Source organism: Cricetulus griseus, chromosome 2, assembly GCF_003668045.3.
Source record: "Cricetulus griseus strain 17A/GY chromosome 2, alternate assembly CriGri-PICRH-1.0, whole genome shotgun sequence".
In the NCBI taxonomy this organism is placed as follows: Eukaryota; Metazoa; Chordata; class Mammalia; order Rodentia; family Cricetidae; genus Cricetulus; species Cricetulus griseus.
In genome coordinates this window covers 122,502,878-122,511,154 of record NC_048595.1, presented here as the reverse complement: position 1 = coordinate 122,511,154, position 8,277 = coordinate 122,502,878, and the positions used below count along the sequence as shown (strand labels likewise).

The 8,277-nt window shown below is 37.5% G+C and overlaps 1 non-coding gene across 1 annotated transcript; it reads right to left on the bottom strand.

The window, feature by feature from the left end:
- Positions 1-7,870: 7,870 nt before the first annotated feature.
- On the bottom strand, positions 7,871-7,950 carry Mir124 (microRNA mir-124). Its single transcript, NR_105102.1, has one exon. It is a non-coding gene; the product is annotated as a microRNA mir-124 (primary transcript).
- Between the last annotated feature and the right edge of the window lie 327 nt (positions 7,951-8,277).

The window sequence follows — 8,277 nt, the reverse complement described above, 5'->3', positions numbered from 1 at the left end:
TGTTTCTGTTTTATTATAATTAAAAGGTGAAAAAATGCAGGGCTTTGGTGGCAAATTTTTTCCTTTAATCCCAGAGCTCGGGAGGCAGAGGCAGGTGGATCTCTATGAGTTCGAGACCAGCCTGGATTGCAAGATCTATTTCTAGGACAGCCTCCAAAGCCACAGAGAAACCCTGTCTCAAAGAAACCCCCCAAACGTGAAAAAATATAATGTAAATACATGTAAAATAAAGGGAACTTTGACAATTGATGAAGTGGCTCATTAAAATAAAGCAGAGATAGAGTCCAGAGAGATGATCTAGTGGGTGAAGTGCTTGCTTTGAAAATATAAGGACCTGAGTTTAGTTCTCCAACACATATGTAAGAAGTTGGATGTGACTCTGCACTTATAATCTCAACACTGGAAGGTAGAAACAGGAAAATCCCTATGCTCCCTGGCCAGCCATTCTATGCAATCAGTGAGCTATGAGTGATCTTAAAAAGTGAGATGGAGGACAATACAGTAAAACAGCTGACATGGACCTCTGGCTTCCACATGTACAACATGCACAAGTATGCATACCTGTACATACATGCATATATCACACATGCACCCCCCAAAATTAAATGAAAATAGAGTGACTTGAAATAAATCCAAAGAACTGAGTTTGGATTGACACTTTAATGGGAACATTATCAGGAAGGCAAAAATCTACCTCAAAAAGGAAAGCAAATGTGTATGATGAATAAGTACAAAAACTAATAATAAGTGAAGCGTGACTGTAAGCCACAGCTGAGATAGAAGTTAATATTACACAGCCAACATCAGCTGTTTCTTTGGCTGTGAATGTAACAGCAAAAGCATTCAGTGTTACTGAAAACAGGAGTAAGGAAAGAGGGATCACAATAAAATGTAGGTGCATTAGTTTTGTTCATTCTCCAGCACATAATCTTTCTTTACCATGAAAATATTCCTTCCTGTGGCTAATGCAGGTCACTTAAAGGAAAGGATTTAAATCAAAGAAACATTAGATTGTTCATGGGAGTGGAAGGGATAATGCTAAGAAAGTCTGTCAGCTGCATCACAATAGAAGTCATGTCCATTCTGTTTTCTTAGGAAGGTCCCACATTTGACATGAGACCTGTCACAAGCAAGTAAACACCCCTTGAAGGAATGATCAGACCTGTGTTTTATTTCTAGAAATCTTAGGGAAGTGTTAAGTATGGCAAGATGGAGACATTAAAATGAAACTAAGTTCAAGTTCTGTGTTTATAATTGTTCTTTATGTCTAAGACTGATTTGTATGTTCAAGGCTACTGTTATAATCACTTACTTTACTAGGTATGGTTAACAACTGAGATAAGTGTATGCAGAAGCAGGCTAGTGCAGAACAATTTTATTCACATGGGAACGGGCATTTATGGATTTAGAAAATGTGTATTACTGCATAAAGGTATTACAATAACAACAGCTGGAGTAGAATGAATAACCTGTCATTTTACTAGGCATTTTCAATGATTCTTTATTAAGAATACTCTTGCCTTATTCAATTTCATCATATAGGTTATCTGGTACGATAACTGAAAAAGGGGTAGATTCCAGCTGCATCTAAAGACAAAATCGTTTCCCTATAACCATCGTTGAAGTGCTAAACGATCAGTTATAGCATAGATAGTTCTATAGGTACAAATTACAACCTTCCTTCCCTTATCCACCTTGAACAACTTCCTGAGGCTTAGCAGACATTTATAAATACTTGTGTTTCCTGAATGGAACATCTAGGTAAAAATAACCTTTTTGTAGGTCTGTTTATATATCTCAGTGGTAGAATACTTGCTTGGCACGTACAAAAATGTCTTAGGTTCAATCTTTAGAATCAACGAACAGAGAAATAAATAACCCTTTTGTAGAATAGAAATTCATATCATTTAAATATACTAACTTGTAAGAGTCATATATTGAAGACTGTATTTTTGAAGTTTCTGCAACTCATCCGTACCTATTACTATCAGGGTAATTAACACAGCAGGAATAACTTGGTTCTGAGGAACAGATGAGGCTCAAGACAGACCCAGGATATCAGGGGGGAAAAAAGTTCTGAGCCAACAAAAAAAAGGACAGGGCATGGTTTTTATAAGAGAATGACTTTCTCTACTCTAACAGCACAAACTTCCTTTTAATTGACCTTGAGCTAGATTCTCCATTCTTATCACTCCATCACTCCTCACACGAACACAGCATCCTGAACTTCAATGAAGAAAGCACTGAGATTGAATTTAAATTAATACCCTGTATTCCTAACTGTAGTGTGACTCAGAACATGGAGAGTTGTAAAGGATGATTTGCCAAACTAAGTTTCATTTTTAATGAATCTCTGATATTAAAATGCAAACTCATTGTCAAGAGGAAAATATTTTTATTCAACATGCTATCATTTAACCAATTCTAAAATTTATGCTATGCAGAGAGTTCCATTTAGAGTAATCTTTTTAGAACTAAATTGGCATTGACTAATAACCAGGAAATAAAGACATGAATTTGCCTTTAGAATTCATAGAAGATGGATAATGAATAAATAATTTGCTAACTCCATTCCCCAAATATATTCCCTAACTTTCTTTAAAGAAGATCAAAATTGCAGCATTTCCAATAAGTAAACACCCTTTTGTACAATCTAGTTGTCCTGAGGTTTTCCTGCATCTAAATGGTGTCTTCTACTAGTGTACTAAAGCAAAACTGAAACCAGGCATCTGTTCTTCTCCCGTGAATTGCAGTGATACTGATTCTCATGTACCTTGTTTTCCCTTTGCATTGTCATCTACTTGCCATGTGTGGCAACTTCTAACATTATTCTTTCAACTTCTAACATTATTCTTCAATATGAATATTTTCTCTGCAGTTTATAATCATGGATTTGATATTTTACACTAATAAATTTCAGATTTCTGCCCCTATATTATTCCTCCTTTAAGCATTATATTTTTAATTCCTATCCTGCCATATTTCTGTGTCAGAACTGTTCTTCACAACAACTGATAGAAATTGCACCAACAGCAGAGTTTGAATACTGGAAAAAAGATACAGAGGGTGCTAATTAAATTTGATTTCTTATCTGAAGCCCATAAATAGGGATATGTGTTTGTGTGGCCCTCATGTATTAAAGTCTATGTTAATTTCAACTATGAGATTGCATGGCTATTGCAATTAAATCATTTAATAGAGGCATTAATGGTATGTTGTTAGTGTCGTATTTGTGATTTCCAAAATACACTATTTGGAAGAATATTATTTCTGTAGAAGTGCATTTTTTCCCTGGGCTCTAAATCTCCAAGGAAAGTAAAGATGTTTTGGATGCAATCCAGATATACAAATATAAAAGAGAAATTAAAAGCACATTCATACACATTTGAATGGTGAATAGTGGTGTGTGCTATCGATTGGAGGAAAATCTATCACACACAAAATTGCTGAGAAGCAATTTTAGTTGTTTCTATTTTCTTTCTTTATTTCCTCCTTTCTAGTAAATGGTTTTTAAAAGGGGGGGATGTTTTATGTGCACTTTATATTTTCTTTTATTAGAAGTTGCTTTCAAATCTAATAACCATTAAGAATATAGAAATATAGTACACCCATGTTTCTTATTTTCTGGGAAAAATAAGTTTATTTGGGAAGAAATTTAAATTATATAAAATAAAATATTTCACATTTCTAATGCTTAGACTAAAATTATAGAAATTGTGAGAGTTTTCTTTTCTTCATTTACTCTCCTATAAATTGGTAATGCTTGCTTCAAATAAGCAGCTTTCAGAAGAGAGACTTACCTATGCTATATGGAATTTGACATACTTGGTTAAATATTTAAGTTGGTTTAACATTTAATCAAGAGTTGTTCCCCCCAAAACAAATTGTAACACCAGATAGCTTTTCTTAAAATTTCATCATGATAGTCTTATGAGCTTTCATTTAAAATCTAGTGTTGAAATGAAAGATATTAAACAGCTATTTCATTCTGACATCATAAAATAAACTGAACTTTATTTTAGAAGACGTATTTAACAACCATATAATTAGAAACATTTTATTATATCAGCACCGATGTAGTTAGTAACAGCTTTTACAGCAAAGATGTGTCTGTTGTACAACAGGCTGGAATTTCTAACTCACAGTTATGAGATAATACAGCTATACATTATTTTACTCAATATAAGGCCAATAAGATGTGGAATCAAAAACAGGCTTTAGAAGTAGCCTCCATTTCATTTTATAATAGATTGTTCCATACAGAAAAACACAGAAAACATTCAGAAGTTTGCACATGGTGCTTCCATTTCTGCTTTCTTCGTGATTCTACTCACAGTAGTCTAGTTTCTGGGATCTTTGCCACCTGAGGACTGATGTTAACTCAGTAGGGAAATTTCAAAGGTGAACTTCTGGATATATTAATTAACATGACTCAAACATTTCAGCCTCTTCCTCAAACATAACTTACTTTCTTATTCCAAAGTGTAGTCTTCGAAAATTGCAGTTAATATTAATACAAACCAACACAATAGCTTTTTATCTAAGACCTTATTTGTGTTTTGAAATTCTTTAAGTAAACACCTTGTTCCTGGTATCTTTATTCTAAATAAAAATAACTACCTTTATTAAATTTCAGATATGGGCTCAAAGATGAAAATTATTTTATATTAAAATGCCTAGGAGGAGAAAGATTGTTTTCCTTGAGATTTACAATTTCATATTTTCCTGTAAAAAGAACTGCAAAAAGAATACAGAAAGCAACCAACAGCGGTCAACTTCAAACATGACTTCTCGTACCTATAGCATAAAAGATAGCCATCCCAGGAGCTCTCAGAATAAAAATAGGGTGGCCTTTCAGGCGGAGGATATGATGGGAGCCTTTAAATTCCACAGATTAAATGATCCTAAGAGCTTAATGTTTCAAGGGCTTATTGAAACTCGTACCATCTGGCATCTGTAACCACATGTGCTGTTTCTTGAGGCCCAGCAGAGGGCGCGCTGGCATTGTTGACACCAGATACCTCTCTGTTCCCTGAGCTAGCATCTTGTTCCCTGGAAGGAAAGAAACTATTTCCCAAGAGGGTTGTCCAGGAGCATCTCAATGGGTCAAGCTGTTCCTAAATTATTCCGAGAAGCTCTCATTTCAGACCACTAGATGAAAGTTGTGATTGCCGAAGGACTCCCATGGTCCTTTGCACCAAAGCTCGCTAATTGTCCACCTGGGTTGTTTTTCTGGAAAACCGCTGAGCACAGAATTTCACAGCAAGAAAATTTTGTAATGGACATTAAACTAGATGATTATTTTTTAAGAAATTGAAATTAAATAGTTTTAAAAGGATAAAAACACTATGACTCAATAACCACACTGGACTTCGCTTGGTAACCAGATGACTTAATCACGTGTTTGTTCCCTTACTTTTATAATTCTCTAGTAACACATTTTGTTTCTATTTAGAAAATATATTTTTGAACCAATTAAGCTTTATGAAACCAGAATTTAGGATGATCGTACACAAATAGGATTAGGTTAGGGAGTATTAGTGTGTTGTTATTATGTAATGTGAATTAAAACAACACAAATAGGACTGTTTTGAAGCCTTAGACCCTTTTTGCTTTGTGAAGTGCTCAACGGACTGTGGATAGAGGCCATCAATACAACTGGATGAATATCGGAAGGAAATAGGAGCCTCTACGATAGCCTGCAATGGTTCAAGCCCATTTCCATTTCTGGTGACTGTTTTTCATTGACAAAAGAGGAACATCCTAAAGCCATCTTCTTTGTGTTTGAAATAGCTCTTTTCCCAGCACAGTTTGCAAACTCTGTCCCCTCATCTTGTGTGAAATCACACACAAACCTAAAGTTTGTGCATTTAAAAGTGCTAATTTACAGGATTTTAAAATGAGAAGACAAATAAAATCCACCTTTCAGGATGAAGCGAGGAATTAGACCACCAAGGATATTGTTTCTGACCTCTTTTATTTCCTGAGTCAGTGGATACATTTCTGCCATTCAGTTTTTAAGAGAATGTCATAAAAACATATCTTTTATGCCACTGTCCATATATAGCCCATTCTATACCTGCAAAAAAATTGCTGTCACTGTCTCTTTTGTACAACCTGGTTCAGTTTATCTATGGATAATGCTTGGCAGCATTTATGGTGTGAATCTATAAAGAAATTCAAGCATGGAACATTTTTTTCTGAACCTAGGCTGGACACAAATCAATTTATTACCTATTTCTCTTTTCATTGCAAATATGACTGTAGAACTTAATGTTTTATTGTTTATATACAATATTCTCAGTGTTTAAGTTAGAATGCTGAAATATGCTGGATGTTTTAAATACATATTGAATGCATTACTTCAGACACGTCTGACCCACAATTCCTGAGGCAAATCTTAATTATATGGAATTTGGTAATTTTGTCTGTCTCTGGACCTCTGGTCCAGGGTAGCTATGAGAAGGAGAGTTCTGCATTGTGGTCTTTCCCGCACTGCGGGAGTCAGGCCTTCTGGGCCTGCAGTGTCTCCTTGAGAGGTGATGCTGTCTGCCAGCTCCAGAGCATCAGGGACGCATTGCTTTGTGGGTCTTGGCCTCAGAAGTCACTTAGGGAGGCTACCCTGTTCAGAGCCATGCTGAGAGCCTATACAGTGGTTGCAGGCTGCTTTACTCCTGCTTGCCTTGGTCACCACATCAGTCCAGTTTTATTCTCTCTAATATGTCTTGAGGCATACTCTGGGGTCATTTGAGAGATACCTTTGGTAACCTCATCCGCGCTACGATCCCCAACTGAGAACTTGTGTCTCTGTTTTCAGGGTTTTGATTTAAAACAAAACAAATCAAAACAAAATTTCCTTCTGTTTCATCTCTTTCTTGCAGGTTTTGTCCCCTACTCGGATTCCGGTTTCAGCTCAAATCAACTGATCGTCATAACAGAGTGTACGGTTTCAGTAAAACTCCGTTTAGATGTTTACAATCTTTACGAATCTCAATTTTTAATTTGTAAATTACCTAATACCCTGGATTTTTTTAGGGAGGGAAGAAGCAATTCTATTGCCTTACTTGCAGAATTATGGGTAGCGGAGGAAGAAGGGGATCCGGTCAGCACCACGGACAGCGCAAGGCGCAGAGGGCGCGGCCACTTTGGTGCATCTTTTCCCGGCCTCGCCTTTGTTCCCAGGCCAGGCAGGCCACTACAGAACAAAGACTTCTATCAAGGCTTTCTCCTTAGCCTTGGTTTTCTTAGGCTCCAAGGTTGTGGAGTGGATCTATCTACTAGGTCTACCCCCATGGTCTTCCAAATAAATTAATTTTCCAAGTCCCCGAGTTTCCAGCTTGGTCTTTCCCCTTATTTCACAACTTTGACTGATTTGGGTATTGCAAGGGCTTTGCCTTAGTCTCTCAAAACCCGACAAGTCAAGGGCTACCGGGGCGGGATGCTCCAATTTCCACAGATGATTGAGTCAGTTGAGGGTTTTGCGCAATGTGGTCTGGAGGCTATACCTCCTCATACACTTTGTTTTCCCAACCTGGCCCAGGATTGAGGACAAGCTCTCAATCTGTTTTGAAAAGACCAAAGCTTTCGGAATGCAGGGTCTCTAGACCGTTTGCACCAATAGGAGCTACCGCTGTCTGACAGCTGTCAATGAAACCTGTAATATTCCCCTTGGGGAAATGCATGAGGGTTTCCCGGATTCTCGCTGAAAAACATATGACTGTCTCGCATTCTAAAGAATCTGAATCAATGCGAGGGGTCCTTATGCCTCACAGGATGGGTTCATTCTAACTCCCTTCATGAGGCCTGCAATTGTTTCTCCGCACCCTTCCTGACCCTGAGTCTCTCTGATGTCCTTCAAGTGCAGTCCGTAGGCTCCGCTCTTGGCATTCACCGCGTGCCTTAATTGTATGACATTAAATCAAGGTCCGCTGTGAACACGGAGGGCAGAGTCTCTGATCTTGATCCAGAAGCAACTGACTCATTGCAACTATCACACTTTCCTCTTTGCCCTTCACCCTCCCCTGGAGTTCCAAGCTTGAAGTCCCTACCCCCAGGGTCTTAACTCAGTGCACCCAGCTCAGCTTTCCTCCTGCCACATCTGCTAGAGTTGCCCTTAATTAGTCTGTGTGGTGGAAGAGTAGATGGTGCATGAGCCTGTATGCTTATGCATACATCTGCATGCCATTTGCAGCGCACCTAAAATCCATACATATGTCTATAATCTAGTTTTTAAATGATGACGTGGATCGAAGTTAATTACCCCTCTGGTACAGATCT